We start from the raw sequence: 17,511 nt of genomic DNA, 5'->3' as shown, positions 1-17,511 counted from the left end.
TTTATTAATCAATAAAAGGTAGCACAGTTTCGCGTTAAAGGGTTTCAACGTCGTAGATTCTCGTCTCTAGCGTTTCGTAATGTACTCTCCGACATTTGTCGCTCTTCTATCGGCGAACACATGACAGAGTAAAGCCCAGTGAACGGAAAACGGCGCCGTTTGCAACTAGCTATACTTCGTCATAAGAATAAACCTGACGTAAACACGAACGCGATGATCAGCACCCATTGTTCCCGCTCATGGAAGTAGGTCCAACTTACGTATTAGGTATCTTATTACAATGTCACTGTAAATGAAACTTTAAGACATTCTGATGTATTAGCAGCCATCAATGTTTTTCTTAATCATACTTTAGCTACGGAATTTTTATTTAAAAAATCGTGTGCAGTCACAGTGTCTGTAAGCGCTACTTGTGCTCTGTCCCGCTGTTCATACATACCGCAAAAATGGATGGCACTGCTTCCTGCTTCGTAGTGAAACACTCGTGTCGAACGCCGTTAATGGCGAGAAAAAAGATTTTCTCAATGGTTTTTCACAATATTGCAGAGAAAAATCAGCGTTGGTGGTTTCGGAGAAACAGTATGTCATATAATGAAGTGTAATGTAATAACTTTCGTGGCGTAAGTGGTAACGATGTAGTGGGCTGGTGGGTGGCTCACCTGCAAAATTCTGATTTCCATTGCAAATACACATCCTTAATATCGATATTTTATAAAATATTGTTAAACACTTTTAAGTTAAGAAAACATCCAACAGTTAAGTTTTTTGGAGAAAAATCGTAAATACTCTGTTAGAATATGACCCATGTTTTGTAAGACAAATGTGGTTTCACACGAGCCACACACAGCATGCGTCGTAGAAACATGAAAAACAGTTCTCGCGGCGACGAGCAGACTACATATGCTGCATTTTTACAGTTGTCAATTTAACACTGCAATCTCAACCCAATAGAATTTATCTGCAGCCAGGTTAAGGGATTTTGTCGCGAGAAATAAGATATTTAAGCTGCCAAACGTACTGCAGCTATAATCCATTCATCATAAAGAGTAAACCTGATGTAAACATTGCATTATGTATTCTCGCGCATTTGCTGGTACCTCATTGATTTCCGTTTGACGTGGGACTGCAGCCAAGCTTTCTCGAGTACTGTGAAGTACGGTAAGAATGGTAGGTTTCGTGCTGTGCGTTACACGCACATCTGCTTAGTGATAATACGGGACAACAGCTTTAGCGACGCATTTGACTTGGACAGCACTGGCCGAGTGGCCAGTCAGCTGGTGCAGCTATCCTGCAGTGGCGAGGCCAGCGGCAGTTCACACGTGAAAGGAGACGAGCAGAGGAGCAATACAGCTTCGGATGTCATTTAATTTTTAAGCAGGATGAGATAATACTCTGCAAATCTCCCTCAATAAGCTCCTTAGACGACTAGACGAAAACCGCAACACGTTATCGTTTTTAGCTGAAGTACTATTGTAATTAAAAACAACAATGATGAAAATTCCTGACTTCACCACACGGTAATTTTTCTGCATAAGCTGTGTGAAGGATTTCACCGTATAGTTTATATTGTAGCCACTGAAGGTATTGCTTAGTCAGTCGTCTGGTAATCTCTTAGCTCCTTCCTTATCCGAATCCGAGAAATACATTTCAGTTCTGGAAGTGTCACCTGCTACATTTGTAACGAGCCTATCAACAACAGAACCCACGAAGCCAACCAGACGCCGCGTTTTCTCGTCTTCTTCCATGACGAGCCGTTCTATACCCCGCCAGCATTTGACAGTGACGTGTGAAAAAGCTGCGTCCGTTAGTTCCAGTACGTTGTTACTTCTCGGGCCAAATCCCACAGTTTGGCTCCAAATTAGTTTTGTTGGGTTCATACTGTAATGGTACAGTAGCAATCGTAAAAATGCAGCATTTCTATGATGTGCTCGATGCTGTGAAAATGATTCTTTTTCGTGTTTATAAGATACGTATCTACCTCTGTGGTATATAAAACGAAGGATATAGTCCAAGCCGCGCGGGATTAGCCGAGCAGTCTAACGCGCTGCAAAATGGCACTGAGCACTATGGGACTAGGGCGCTGCAGTCATGGACAGTGTGGCTGGTCCCGGTGGAGGTGGACTCCTCCCTCGGGCATGGATGTGTGTGTTTGGCCTTGGGATAGTTTAGGTCAAGTAGTGTGTAAGCTGCTGACCTTGGCAGTTGAGTCCCACAAGATTTCACACACACAACCGACATAGTCCAAATAACGAGGATTTGGTGTTTTATTTTCGCTTTAAAAAATTAAACTGTTAAGTTTTCTTAATTTCATCAACTTTTATGAACAGTCTTTCATAAAACATCGATAATTAAGAATTTGTATTGGAAAAATGGAAATAGGAATTTCGCGCCCAACATGTAATTAGAAAAGAGTCTTGTATTATTCATAAAAAATGGTGATCGATTTATAATTACGAGATGTAGGTATTTCAGATTGAACGAGAAAAAGAAAATTATACCGTGGGGTGTTGAAGCGCAGCGTAAACAACCGCAATTCTTACATAATTCATTATGCTACCAACTGCGCTACACTTTCAATGCAAATTTATGAACTGCATTACATACAACTCTGCGAATACTTCAAAGCCGATTATCTTCGTAAATTGATGAAAAATATTAACAGACTATTTCTCGGCACTTTTTAACAGTATTCCACGTGCGTGTTCCACTGCGGAACTGAAAGCAGCCTCAGCCATTTTTTATACTGCACATTAACAGCGCGACAATCAGAGCACAACGCTGCAGAGACCGTGACTGCACACGATTTTTGAAATACAAACTACAGTGTGTAAACTTTTAGATGGCAGACCTCTCCCTAGTCCTGAATCTGTAGAAGTCGGTAAACGTCGGGAGGCTTCGGTAGGTTCGCAGTTTCGACTGCTGACTACATTACGTAGCTGACTGTATTGTACAAGGTAGCCATTGTCGTCTGCTTCGTTATTGTTTTGCGCTGTACTGTTCTGCGTGTTTTTATTGTGCAGTTGTGCTAACCATTATCAAAATGAGTGAAGCGGCAGTTGCTGGCCCATCTTGGGAGTCGCCAAAAACCCCCGTGGTTTTATATACTTTTTTTTAACACGTGTTAGTAGTGAAGAAATAATAGAACAAAACGTCATGCCTGACGCGGCACTTTTTCACGCATCTCGATGTTTACCACGTCATATCTCCTGAATTATATGTCGTAAAGAGACAGATTTGCCGGCATTTACTGATATATATGTGGATACCGTATGCGAAATATGTTGCGATTAGAGTTAGTAGTAACGAAATAATACATTAAAACGTCATGCCTACTGCGGCAGATTTACGGTATGTACTGAGAAAATGTAGTAAGTGACAACCTTTTTTCCTTTCATTATTTTGTGGGGGTTGTCAGCGAGATAAATTTTCGTAAACGTTTGATATTGTATGTAACGTTTGTTGCTAGTCGCTAAAGTGCCCTCATTCTCAAATAGTGGATGCATAAATCACGGGTATTTTCCCGCGGTGGCATCTCATTGTTTATGACGTCACATCTCCTCAAGAAGGTGTCTTTTTTTGTTTTCGGCTAGGCGTACGCAGAACAAATCATCAAAATGTCATCGCAATCAGATTGAATGGTTTGGGAACGCACAGAGAGCAGACATACATACATTCATTTTTATATATAGAGATTGACAGTTACGTTATACTATATGACCTGTTTAAGTATATTCAAATTTTATAATCAATAGTTTAACATTGCGGGGAATGAAATAAAATGAAAAAAAAATGCGAGCAGTGGGAATCGAACCTTGGTCAGCTGCCTGATAAGCCTTTACCTAATCATTTGCGTTATGCATACTACAGTGATCTAACTATTGAAACATTGTCTATTACTCTTTTTGGGCGTTCAGAGAACAACTCACGAAAGTTTCATTGCAATCAGATGAATGGTTTGTGAGCACATAGTAGACAAAAATGTACATGACGATTTCAGTTTCGATTACGAACAACATTTAAAGCGAGTTTTACTTCCAAGCCTTCCGTCTGCTTTCGTGTAAGCATGAGGCGCAATTTGTAGTGGCAGCACTGCAACTGGTAGGCGTGCCTTGCCCCCCCCCCCCCCCCTCGCCAGCCAATGCTTGCTTCCTCCTCTCCCCGAACTCCCCTCAAAAATCTGCCGTCTTAGTTAACACACTGTACGTAGCTAACGCATTATTAACAAAGGCGTTGATGGCTGTTAATACATTAGAATACTTTAAAGTTTCATTTAACGTAACTTAGTAATAAGATACCTAATACATAAATATGACCTACTTCCAAGAACACCAGTGTACGTGTGCCACGGCTTCTAACCAGTCATCGCATTTGTTTGTTTACATCTGATTTATTCTTATTCCGAATGGATTATAATGCATGAAGCTTCGTTACACGCCACTGCTGAATGATAGCGAATTGCAGAACAGTACGTCATAAAAGGAGGAGGAAATGTGGACTTCTTGGCGGCTTCGGATTCTGTTGCTGATCGGCCTGTTATCAACGTAGCAGTACTGAAATGTATTCCTCTTGAGTCCAGTATGGAAGGAGTTCAGAGATTACCAGACGACTGACAGTAATACCTTCAGTAGCTTCAATATTTAACTGCTTGGCAAAATCCTAGCAGTGGGCTTTTATACCACACATAGCTCATACAGAAAAATTACCGCTGTTAAAGTCAGGAATTTTCATCCCTGTTTTCTTTTTTTTTCTTTTCTTTTTTTTTTTTTTTTTAATTACGATACTATGTTACCTAAGATCGAGAGCAGTCATGTTTTCCGTATGGTCACCTAAGAAGCGTATCACCTGAGTTTTACCATACATTCTTTTCTTGTGGTTAAAAATTAAATGACATTCAAAGCTATTTTGTTCTCTGCTCGTCTCTTTCCACGTACTTACTGCAACTGTTCACATCATTACAGATTAGTTGGATATCTTGCTTGGCCGGTGCTGGCAAAGTTAAATGCGCCGCTAAGGCTCTTGTAGCGTTATTATCGCTGAGTCGATATACGCGTAACGCACAGCATAAAAAACGTATAATTACAGTACTTGACTGTACTAGAGACGGCTTGCCTTCCGCTCCACGTGAAACGAAATCCAACGAGGTTTCAGCAAACCTGGAAGAATACATAGTGTAATATTTACAAGAGGTTTAGTATAATGAATTCCGCGGTGTCATTGTGGCGGCTTTCGTTTACTCCACTGCTTCGATGTAACGGGGGACGTAAGTTTACGAAAACCATCTAATTCATCGCTGTCAAAGACATGGCTGTTAACTCATACAGACAATTCATAATAGTAATGAAACATTGTGTGTAGCCTTTCTCAAGACACTGGTTAAGTTAAAAGGTGAAATTTTCTTTGGGAGTTCCTGAAATCCTAGCGCGATGCTCGTGCGCTATGCAAATCTTGTATAGTTTGTTTCGTAGCTCTGCGCCGCATTCCGTGATTTGCGCCATAATGATCAGAACATCGTGAAGCTGCAGAGCTACATTTGGCTCTTTATCGTACTGAAATTTGCGCGATACGAAACCAGGACTTCTGTCCACAATAGCGCATGAAACTGCCGGAACTGCGTAAATTTACGATCGGCCTGTTGCGCAGATAAGTAGCTGTCGCGTAGGTACACTTATATCAGCAGTACAGAAGAATCATAAAAGAAGGTTGTATACCTGGAAGAATCCTGGAGATACTAAAAGGTATCAGATAGATTATATAATGGTAAGACAGAGATTTAGGAACCAGGTTTTAAATTGTAAGACATTTCCTGGGGCAGATGTGAACTCTGACCACAATCTATTGGTTATGAACTGCAGATTGAAACTGAAGAAACTGCAAAAAGGTGGGAATTTAAGGAGATGGGACCTGGATAAACTGAAAGAACCAGAGGTTGTAGAGAGTTTCAGGGAGAGCATAAGGGAACAATTGACAGGAATGGGGGAAAGAAATACAGTAGAAGAAGAATGGGTAGCTTTGAGGGATGAAGTAGTGAAGGCAGCAGAGGATCAAGTCGGTAAAAAGACGAGGGCTAATAGAAATCCTTGGGTAACAGAAGAAATATTGAATTTAATTGATGAAAGGAGAAAATATAAAAATGCAGTTAATGAAGTAGGCAAAAAGGAATACAAACGTCTCAAAAATGAGATCGACAGGAAGTGCAAAATGGCTAAGCAGGGATGGCTAGAGGACAAATGTAAGGATGTAGAGGCTTGTCTCACTAGGGGTAAGATAGATACTGCCTACAGGAAAATTAAAGAGACCTTTGGAGATAAGAGAACTACTTGTATGAACATCAAGAGCTCAGATGGAAACCCAGTTCTAAGCAAAGAAGGGAAGGCAGAAAGGTGGAAGGAGTATATAGAGGGGAAAGGCAAACCTACGATTCTAGCATTTGTAGACTTAGAGAAAGCTTTTGACAATGTTGACTGGAATACTCTCTTTCAAATTCTAAAGGTGGCAGGGGTAAAATACAGGGAGCGAAAGACTATTTACAATTTGTACAGAAACCAGATGGCAGTTACAAGAGTTGAGCGACATGAAAGGGAAGCAGTGGTTGGGAAGGGAGTAAGACAGGGTTGTAGCCTCTCCCCGATGTTATTCAATCTGTATATTGAGCAAGCAGTAAAGGAAACAAAAGAAAAATTCGGGGTAGGTATTAAAATCCATGGAGAAGAAATAAAAACTTTGAGGTTCGCCGATGACATTGTAATTCTGTCAGAGACAGCAAAGGACTTGGAAGAGCAGTTGAACGGAATGGATGGTGTCTTGAAGGGAGGATATAAGATGAACATCAACAAAAACAAAACGAGAATAATGGAATGTAGTCGAATTAAGTCAGGTGATGTTGAGGGTATTAGATTAGGAAATGAGACACTTAAAGTAGTAAAGAAGATTTGCTATTTGGGGAGCAAAATAACTGATGATGGTCGACGTAGAGAGGATATAAAATGTAGACTGGCAATGGCAAGGACAGTGTTTCTGAAGAAGAGAAATCTGTTAACATCGAGTATAGATTTAAGTGTCGGGAAGTCGTTTCTGAAAGTATTTGTATGGAGTGTAGCAATATATGGAAGTGAAACATGGACGGTAAATAGTTTGGACAAGAAGAGAATAGAAGCTTTCGAAATGTGGTGCTACAGAAGAATGCTGAAGATTAGATAGGTAGATCACATGACTAATGAGGAAGTATTGAATAGGATTGGGGAGAAGAGAAGTTTGTGGCACAACTTGACCAGAAGACGGGATCGGTTGGTAGGACATGTTCTGAGGCATCAAGGGATCACCAATTTAGTATTGGAGGGCAGCGTGGAGGGTAAAAATCGTAGAGGGAGACCAAGAGATGAATACACTAAGCAGATTCAGAAGGATGTAGGTTGCAGTAGGTACTGGGAGATGAAGAAGCTTGCACAGGATAGAGTAGCATGGAGAGCTGCATCAAACCAGTCTCAGGACTGAAGACCACAACAACAACAATTCTAAAAAATTACTAACTACAAAAGTAATGAGTGGTTGAGTGAGCGAGCAATTTTAGCTGCTAAGAATAAAGATCTAGATGACCTAAACTACATAATTCAGAATGAGATCATTGGTGAAATGCATTCATTCAAATCTATTGACTGATGAAGCCACCACTTATCCAGTTGAATTTTTAAACTCCTTGGATGTGCCTGACTTACCACTGCACAATTTACGCCTAAAAGTTGGCTCCAAGGTAATCATGCTTCGAAACATAAACCACCCAAAACTGTGCGCGATACGTGTTTGGTGGTAAGTAAATTGATGAACATTGTTATTTACGCGACGATACTCAAAGGAAAATTTGAACTTGAGGAAGTTCTCATTCCGAGGATCCCGATGGTCCCAACCGATATGCCGTTTGAGTTTAAAAGACTTCAATTTCCGACCCGTCTTGCATTCGCCATGACCATTAACAAATCACAAGGCCATTCCTTGAAACTTTGTGGTTTAAATGTGGAATATCTATGTTTTTCACATGGTCAGTTGTATGTGGCATGTTCACGGGTCGAAAGACCATTTGCATTGTTTGTTCTAGCGCCTGATAATAAAACAAATGTCGTGTATCACAAGGTACTTAATTGAAGAGTGGAAGCTATAGACCAAAAAACATAATCATTAAAATACTTAATTTTTTATTTCAATTTCCTAACAACAAATTGAACTTAACATTAAAAATCTGATTATTTATTGGGTTTAATGCGGAACAGAGTTCACCGGTTCAGCTGTGGTTCCCAGCCACAAAAACATTTTCTGTTTTCATTTGGCGTGGAAGGTGTAAACCGAGAGAAGAGCAATATCACAAAATGTATACACGGGTCACGTGGAGAATAACCCACATCCACACACACTATAAATCGTATTTCTTTGCGCATGCGCGGATCTGGCAGCTTGGCCGCGCCAAAAAAAGTTTTCTGCGTAGCATCTGGCGACTTCTTGCTGCTACTGCTCACACTGCAAACAGCCTCTCCTCAAGTAGCCAGAAGTGGGAGAAGGCACTGGTCATATGAGAATTCAGCTCTGCACATGCGTACGAGCCCACTGGCAACTGCTCGAACGAACCTACACTAAATCATTGCCGTGCGGTTTGAGGCGGCATGTTACAGACTGCGCAGCCCTTACCGAGGGAGGTTAGTGTCCTCCCTTGGGGTGTGGGTGGGTGTGTTTTTTGATCTTAGCATAAGTTAAAGTAGTGTATAAGCCTAGGGACTGATGACCTCAGCTGTTTGGTCCCTTTTGTATTCACACCCACTGAACTTTTTGAACGAAATCATTTACCTTTCATTTTAAAAATAAAAGTTAAAAAAAATCTTTTTCATTCTGAACTTTAGTTTGGCGTTAAAGTTGATGGTGGTGGGGAAGCAGTTGAGGGAAGTGAGTGGTGTTGGGCGGGGGTGGGGGGTACTAAGTAATACCTGATTGCACCCATCCTCCCAGGGAGAGTGGTCTAAGAAAGGTTGAGTCACTGACATAGACCATCATGTGTTGTGGCCTTCAGTCCAGAGACTGGTTTGATGCAGCTCTCTATGCTACTGTTCGTCAGGATAGAGGTCAGGAGCGGAGGGCGTTGTAAAATGAAAATTAATTGAAGTGGAATGGACCCAGTTTATTCTTGTAATGATGGTACAGTGGTGCGTACGTAGGGCCGAGCAGCCCCAAGAGGGGTTGCCGTCTGCTCATCAGAGAGGCAGAGGCTAGAGGAGCGACTACTCGGGGCCGAGGTCTGAAGCTAAGAGGGCGCGCAGCTGTTTCCGAGCTGCCCTCGCCGCTCCCGGCCGCGTCCCCACGTGATCACACGATTAGTCTCTGATTGGAGGATTGATTCCGGCAACGCGCCTTGCTAGTGGCGTACCCCCGTCAGCGCAACCGACCCGTGGGACTCGAGTCTGACCGAGCAGCACGTGGCAGGAATGTGCCGACCGTGGTCTGCCGGCCAGCACCTTCCACCACAGTATGCCCAAGCCGGCTACGGCCGAACATTATGCATGGAAAATTCTATTTAATAAAATTTTGTCGGCAATGATCCCTCTTGGGGGTCTCCTCCCAGCACATCCTTTCCCCTTCCGAAGAAGGCTCTCTGGATGAAAATGAATGAGCTTATTCTAATTGATTATTCCATTTAAAAAATATATGCAAATATGTGCAAAAGTTACAAAGTGGCCTGAAGGAAGGCTCTTGAATAACAAACTTGTGAAGTTGGTGCGACGGCAGTGGGGCGGCGCCATGCTGTGAGTGTGTGTCGGCGGTATCAGTGGTGGTGGGTACCCAGGCGATGGTGAGGGACACCGGGGCACGGCACACTGAAACACTCCACCCTCGTGGGGGTGAGAGAACGCTCCCAGGCCTAACAGTCACAAGGGGGTTTTTCCCCGTAATATTACTTTAGTTCTTAAATCTAGGATTACAATGGTAATTGCCCAAGTGGGTGAATGAGAACATTACAAAATGACAAAAATTTAAAGAGAAAACAAAATGACTTACATGAGGGTTAAGACTCGACAGTTAAATTGTGATTCCATAGACTTTACATAGAAATACAAACCCATTACAAAATTAGTTCATTGACCTGACACCTAGACTACAACTTAATTCTAAGGGAGGGGGGGGGGGGGGGTCATGCCTGATCGCATGCACCAAGGTTGGCAGGTAGTTTCAGGTGTGATATTCACCTTCAGGTTGTGGGGTTGGTACTACTTCTCGGAAGGAAGTGAAACATTTGCAAAACCCTCTTTTACAGAGTATCCAGGATACTATAATCAGAATCATTACAATGATGATTACCGAACCAGCGCTGGGTAATACGACGGTGGTTAATCGCTTGGTTTGGTGCCAATCAGCAATATGTGAGGCCACTCGGTCAAGAGCAACTTGGTTGTGTTCCTGGGTAAGGAGATGATTGATCGATTGGAGTAGATCTGAATCATTGGTATTCGGTAAATTCTTTAGCTTCTCATGGTGATGGAGTTTAAAAGAAAGTTCAGGAAGGTATAAGGTAAATGTGGGAATGGTGACATGAAAGGTGGAGTGCAATTGAGCTGATATCCTCATGGAAGCATCGTATATGTCACATCTTGAACTATTATACACTAGGACACTATTATTCAGTGTTAGCCGGTACGATTCAGTCTCTGACATTGAACGGTGGCACTCCAGGGTGGCGGTGACAGTCTGTGGGACAGCGAACAGAAAACTGTTGCCAACAGGCTGAATTATTGGTTGACGAAGTGAGACTAGAACACGAGGGCATGGAGGTGCAGTAGTTTCAGCTAAAAACAGTGACGTCTCGCACTCAGTAGTGTTAGTGTGTAAAATTAGCGTGGAGCATAAGTAATGTGTTGTGTGGAAGCCACTGGATAGTTCAGCGCGAGAGAGAGTGGCGTGAGTTTGTCGATCCCGACTAACTATTAAAAATTCTTGAGTCTGCCAAACAACATGGTGGTGAAAGGTAGCCCAAGAGACTGGAAAAGTGTATATTTGATAGCACTCGTATTCGCAATTTGCGCACGTGATTGGTAACCTCATTCGCATCCGAATACCGTCCGAATTACGGGTAAGTCGGACCTGCAACGCAGCATAGTAAAAGGGGAGGTTGCTTTCCCGAACGGCATAAAGCATTTGTTTAGGGGCCAAAATTTGCGACGATACATTGTGTAGGATGTGCAAGAAGGGCTCTGAGGGTAACGGAAGTGGACTGAGCTTTCCTTGCAGTCCGAGTTGAATGGCCGAGTGTAGCATGTGCACGTGTAACTGTGCTGTGTGTATATTAAATAAAAGAATCTGCGTGGTCTTCACAATGTCCAATGTGATAGTCAGATTACGTAATCCCGAGCGAAGATGAGTCCACTCTGCTATGGGACGAAGGCCAAGTGTCGTTAATCAATTTGAGATTTTGTACGAAGGAAGTTTTCCTTTTTTCTTTTTAAATGAATAAAATGAGAAGGAATCCTGCGATCGCGGTGTGAACCTGCGCAGCCTAGGCGCCTCCCACGCATTGGCCACTACGCAGGGGCACCCACCCCGCTAAGGCTGGACACGGCGAGACAGGTGAAGTACTTCATAAATCTCAGAAATAATATTGAGTGGTTTTTCAGCTGTAGAAAACCCGAATGAGGGTAGGACAACTCGAGTTAACTCAATAATCATAGGATCTTTACTTAACAGAAGTGGTCAATAGAGAGATTAACTGTACTGAAGTCGGAAATGAATGTTAGCGAGAGCGAGTCTGTTGCTCGTGAATACAGAGGCTGGGCGTGAAGCAGTGGAGGCGGCGCAGCGCAGCTCTATCAGCGCTGAGCCGGCAGAGTGCTGAGCTGAGCTCAGATAACAGCGTCGGAGAGCGCTAGTGGCTCTGCGTCCGAGACTAAGACATTGTAAGTGCAACTTAAAAGTAACAGTTTGTTGCAAAGCAATAACAAACGAATAGCTGATGTCACAAAGACGTTTGATTCCATTTTAACAGAACAACTTAAGTGTTCAACAGGTAAATTGACTACGTTGTTGATTAAAAGAAACTGCTACTGAACATAACGTACATACGTACGTACTTCCCTTTCCCCTTCCGAAGAGCGGAGGGCATAAACGATAAAAGCCTTGTTCATGTACTTAGTATATGACAATAGAGGTCTGGTAACATCAAGAAGTTACACCAAGGTAGTGTGGATATGAACAGTGTGAGTGTGTTGTAAGTTGTTATTGGGCGTATGAAGTGTTGTGCAAGTGTGTGACTAATGGTAGCTGATGGCGGATACGAATTGAAGGCCAATACGTGCTATCACAGATACTTCCAGTCGAGAAACAATGAAAATTAAAAGGGAATACCGAATATGACACAAAAATAACGTATAACCATAAAGTGTACTAACACTAATCATAACTATAAATTGATAACAATAAGACATGACATTGAAGTAGTAATAATTGACAAGAAATAAAATAAAGGGAATATTTCCCGAATGTAAACTTCCAAATCGGATACGAAATCCGTCAGGGGAAGTTGTTTTTTTTAGTCGGTTGACGAAGTGCATAAGGGACTACGTCAGTAGAATCCGACAGTGTGTGTATATAACAACATTGTTCTTGAAAGTGCAGTTTGTACTGTCAGATGGTGAAAAGCAACGAATCCGTTCAGCAACGGGAAAGGTTGCCATTTGGGGAACTGTATCTGAATCTTTGGCAGAATCCGATGATTTTGCAATGGAATTGCCATGTAGAAGAAAATGGCGATGTATAAAATGTAATAAAACAGCGTCTGGGGCTCATTTCATTTGTGGTTGAGTGCCAAAGGCGTAGTGTGAGCGCAAATTGTCTCACGGCAATTGATGTATGAATTGTTTTGTGGTCAACCGAGGAGCCTAGGATTCGGTGATGTGTAAGTACAAGTTCGCGGTGCGAATGAGCTACCTGCGAGTGACTCGACTAATAAGTTCAGCAGTGCATTAGTGCAATCTGCAGACTTGGATTGATGATTACATAATTTGCGCGGCAGTGGAGCAACCTGCGGGCCGTGCTAAGGCAACCTGTCTAATAATTGAGGGGTAGGCAGTGCATTGGAGCTGTCTGCGATACCGTGGTTCAGAGGGCCTAAGGGCGTCCGTCTGACTTAATAAAGAATTAGTGTAGGCACATGGGTTTCCTGCGATACATGTAATAAAAGTATCAGCGGCGTTATTAGCGACCTGCTGTACTAGGAAAATGTCGACTGTTCAAGCAATAAAAATAGCTCTGAAGCTAGAATAGCATACATGCATAAATAGCGTCACTTTTTGTGCGCGCAGTACATAACACTACATAAAATGAAAATCATGAACTATAAATCACTAGCGCTAGCATAATGACATAATTAAACACAATGATGTATAATAATAACGCTGTAAGTAGTCGGAACGCTCAACGTTAACATGTAACACTCACCATCTGGGGCTGGCTGCTAGGCTGCGGGTGTGTTAGTTTTAAAACTGGCGATAACAAATTCAACTGAAAGGACAACTAGGCACAGTTCCCGTAGCGCTTACGTCACCGGCTAATTAGAGGAAAAGGACGTATCTCACAGTGGATCATCGGCCGATATTTTGGGGCAAGACTGCAACAAGGGAGAGTAACATCTCGGTGTAAATGGGTGGTAAGATTAAAAGACCGGTACTGTCGGAAGAGGGTACCTAACATGTTGTAGGGGCCTCCTCATCGACAGAAGAAGGAAAACAGGATAGAACAATGACCACGGCGGTAGAGTAAAATAAATGGGGAGGGCAAAAATAACTGCGTAGCAACCGAGGAACAATCGCCCACCGATATACGGCAGCCCGGACGACTGGTCGTTTGTGCCTCGTCAGTAGCGTGAAAAACCCGTGGCATTGCATTGGTTTGCCCATATCTGGCCTTGTCCAAGGAAGATAACGTTAAATGTCCTCATAGTTCGATGTGTAAGAGGGTTAGGGCTGTAGTTTGTAGCTTATACAGTGAATCAAAGCAGTAGTGAAACTCCACTTATAGGATTGGCGGACTAAGGTATGCAGAATAATGTAAATCGTTAAAGAACTTCGTGTGATTTATCCAGCTAATGTGAAACAAAACGAGGAAAAGAATTTAAACAATGAATCACATCTGCTTAATATTTATGTTAAGATTTATTGGGATGTTTGAATGAATTTTGTTTGCCGTGTCTTCCGGCTGCATGAAAGAAACCAGCTCGGAGCTGTTAAGCGAGCGCGCAGCGCACGCGTAGGTGCGGAGTAGGCACCGGCACGCCGGCGGTCGTGTGAGGCGGCGTGTAGCCGCGGGAGGCCGGCCGCTGCTGCAGCGACGAGTATCACGCGCTTAGCGTGCACCAGAAATAACGACGAATCAGAAATTGCTAATTATCTAGAATAAGAGTTTTTTTAAAAAGGCTGTTAGTTATATAAAATGATGGTAAATGCACTGTAGTCTGTCATACACGGGGGATAGGGCAGTAATTTGCGGTTTGTTTTTGTAACTACTCGGACGCGCCGCGTGTTGAGACGCTGGAGGCGGCAGCGCACGTGGTGATAAGATACGTCATCGCGCGGAGCGCTGTTACTGGCTGAGACAAAATGATGGCCGCTGGCCAGTTCTTGGCGAGGAGATGGGACAGCGCTGAAGAGAGGAGGGCAGGCGACAGCTGATGTGTTGCCCCGCCAACAGCTGGTCCCGTAAACAAAGCGTACGAGGCGTATGCATTTCAAGTCCTGGCTTTTTCTGTTCCGATTACTTACGGTTAGCTGCAGCAAATACAGAACTACGACATGTAGTACAATACACTAGACGTCAACGTAACAAGTATTAAGAAAAGCTCGGAGTAAAAATACTCCACATGTACTGGTTTGCCAAATAGATGGCAATAGAGGACATTGAAGAATATTATTCGGAGTTAGCAGCCGCGGTACTGCCGACACCAAGTGTAATGGTTGCATTTGAAGCAAGTCAGTTGCGTGACGTCTAATGCGTGGCATAATCATACATATAAAAATGAGCAAAAATACATGACAGGACTGGAAGTTGACAATTGAGAATGGCTGGGAACTCCGTGGTGGCCCGGCACGTCTTGCTTCCAAGTCCCTGGAGAAAATGACTTAAACTAAGCTGCAATAAAACATAACATAAAACTCTAATTAGGCGTGATTAATCACGCGACCTCAACCCATAACGGTGTCGATTCCGCAAGGCGTATCTTGGACAACCCTGTGGAGGTAACCTCCTCCGTTTTCTCCTTCGTCTTTGTTCCACTTGAGGTGGAGGTGACACAGGCGGATGGGGGGCTGCGACCTGTTGTGGTGACACAGCCCTCCCGTGGTAAGGTTGCAGGCGGTCAAAGTGCACTATCACCGTACGATCGGTTAATTGCAGTTCTGCATTGACTGGTGAGGTCAACCGTACAATCCGATACGGGCCTTCAAAGCGGGGAGAGAACTTTTTAGTTCGTCCCTTTTTGATTGCCGGGTTTCGTAGTAACACTAAATCACCTGTCTGATAAGTCGGTAAAACAGCATTTTTGTTCTGCCTGTGCAACTGTTTATTAGTAGCTTTGATATTATTCCTCTTTACCTTATACCAGATCGCTTTTAGCCGGCGGGCTAAACCTTTTACTTCCTTTATTTCTACACCTTCAGGTAGTTTGTCTATTTCGAACGGCGAATTCATCGGCCGTCCAAACACAGCTTCGTAAGGGGTATACCCCGTGGATTCATGTATTCGGGTGTTGTATGCAGAAGAAATATACGGTACGTATCTGTCCCAACCAGCGTGCGTTTTTGCAACATAATAGGATAACATTTTACAAATTGTACGGTGTACGCGTTCAACGCGACCGTTGGCTTTAGGATGGAAGGGAGTTGTACGCCATTTTTTGATTCTTAGCAATTTACAAACTTGTACAAATAAAGAAGACATGAAATTGGTTCCTTGATCCGTTAAAATGGCATCAGGACTTCCAAAAGGTAGTATCACACGATTTACAAACTCTCTCGCCACAGTTTCAGCTGTCATGTCGGGGAGGGGAACCAAAATTAGATAACGCGAAAAGTGATCAATAACAGACAAAATGTATTTGTTACCTTGTTGCGACTGTGGAAAAGGACCTTGGAAATCTAAAGCAAGAATTTCGAAGGGTGAAGATGCCTGAGGAAGTGTTTGCAGCGGCACTCGCGGATGCCTATTTTGTGCTCGTTGTGCACACGGCAGGCAACATCTTACATACCTGTCCACGTCACGTTGTCGGTATTGCCACCAATAACGTGTCGCAATTCGAGCGTTCGTAGCGCGTTTTCCGCTGTGACATGCTTGGATTGTATCGTGGCATTGCCGTATTATACGTTGCTGCAAGCATTCCGGTACTACCAAACGATTTCCATGGGGAGCTCTTCGATACAAAAGTTCGTCTATTACTTCAAATTCTGGCAAGGTGGCGTATCCTTGACATTGAACGTCCACCTGTTGTGCTTCTTTTAGCTCTTCAATTGATACCTCATCTGATTGAATGACACGCACTTTTCTACTTAACGCATCAGCATTATGATGCAACCGACCAGGCTTGTGCCGGACTTCAAAATCATATTCTGATAGTTTCATGGCCCAGCGCATAAGTTTGCTGCTAGGCTCCTTAAGATTCAATAACCACTGCAGAGCAGACTGATCGGTAAGAACTGTAAACTTGCGACCATAAAGGTAACATCTAAAATAATTAATTCCAAAAAGAAGGGCAAGCAATTCCTTTTGTGTAGTACTGTAATTAGTTTCTGCTTTATTCAGTTGACGAGAGGCATACCCAACGGGTTTTTCCTCACCATCTTGCGCTTGGCTTAGAACACATCCTACAGCAAAATCAGATGCGTCATAAGATAAAATAAAAGGTTCAGCGAAGTCTGGGTAAACAAGTAGAGGTGAACTAGTTAAAATAGTTTTCACTCTTTGAAAGGCGGTCGAACATTCATCCGTCCAAACAAAAGGAGTATCCTTTTTCAACAATTTAGTAAGTGGTTTGGTAATAGTAGCATAATCTTTAACAAAACGGCGGTAATAATTTGCAAGGCCAAGGAAGGACTGTAATTCCTTTAAATTTGTTGGAATAGGAAAAGTGTCTACTGCTTCAGTTAATCGTGGATCTGGCTTGACTCCGCTGGAACTGATGACATGACCTAAATACTGCACTTGTGATTGAGCAAAAGAACATTTTTCTAATTTTAAGCTTAAATTAGCATTTTGCAATCGCAACAGCACACTGCGTAGATGTTCAGCATGTTCAGCAATGGATTTTGAAAATATAATTATATCATCAAGATACACAAACCACATAGTAGGTTTCAAGCCACGTAATAGCAGATCTGCAAATCGCTGAAAGGTTGCTGGCGCGTTGCGAAGCCCGAAAGGCATCCTTAAGAAATCATATAAGCCACCAGGAAGTACAAAAGCTGTCGTAGCTCGATCTTGAGGAGCAATTGGAATTTGATG

At 42.8% G+C, this 17,511-nt stretch overlaps 1 protein-coding gene across 1 annotated transcript in view; it reads left to right on the top strand.

Annotated features, from left to right (window-relative positions):
* LOC126108485 (ankyrin-3-like) overlaps nucleotides 1-17,511 on the top strand; it is a 512,755-nt gene that overhangs the window by 399,205 nt on the left and 96,039 nt on the right. The window lies entirely within an intron of this gene.

Source organism: Schistocerca cancellata, chromosome 11 (genome assembly GCF_023864275.1).
Source record: "Schistocerca cancellata isolate TAMUIC-IGC-003103 chromosome 11, iqSchCanc2.1, whole genome shotgun sequence".
Taxonomy (NCBI): domain Eukaryota; kingdom Metazoa; phylum Arthropoda; class Insecta; order Orthoptera; family Acrididae; genus Schistocerca; species Schistocerca cancellata.
The sequence above is the reverse complement of the archived record's forward strand: the minus strand, read 5'-3'. Positions and strand labels throughout refer to the sequence as shown.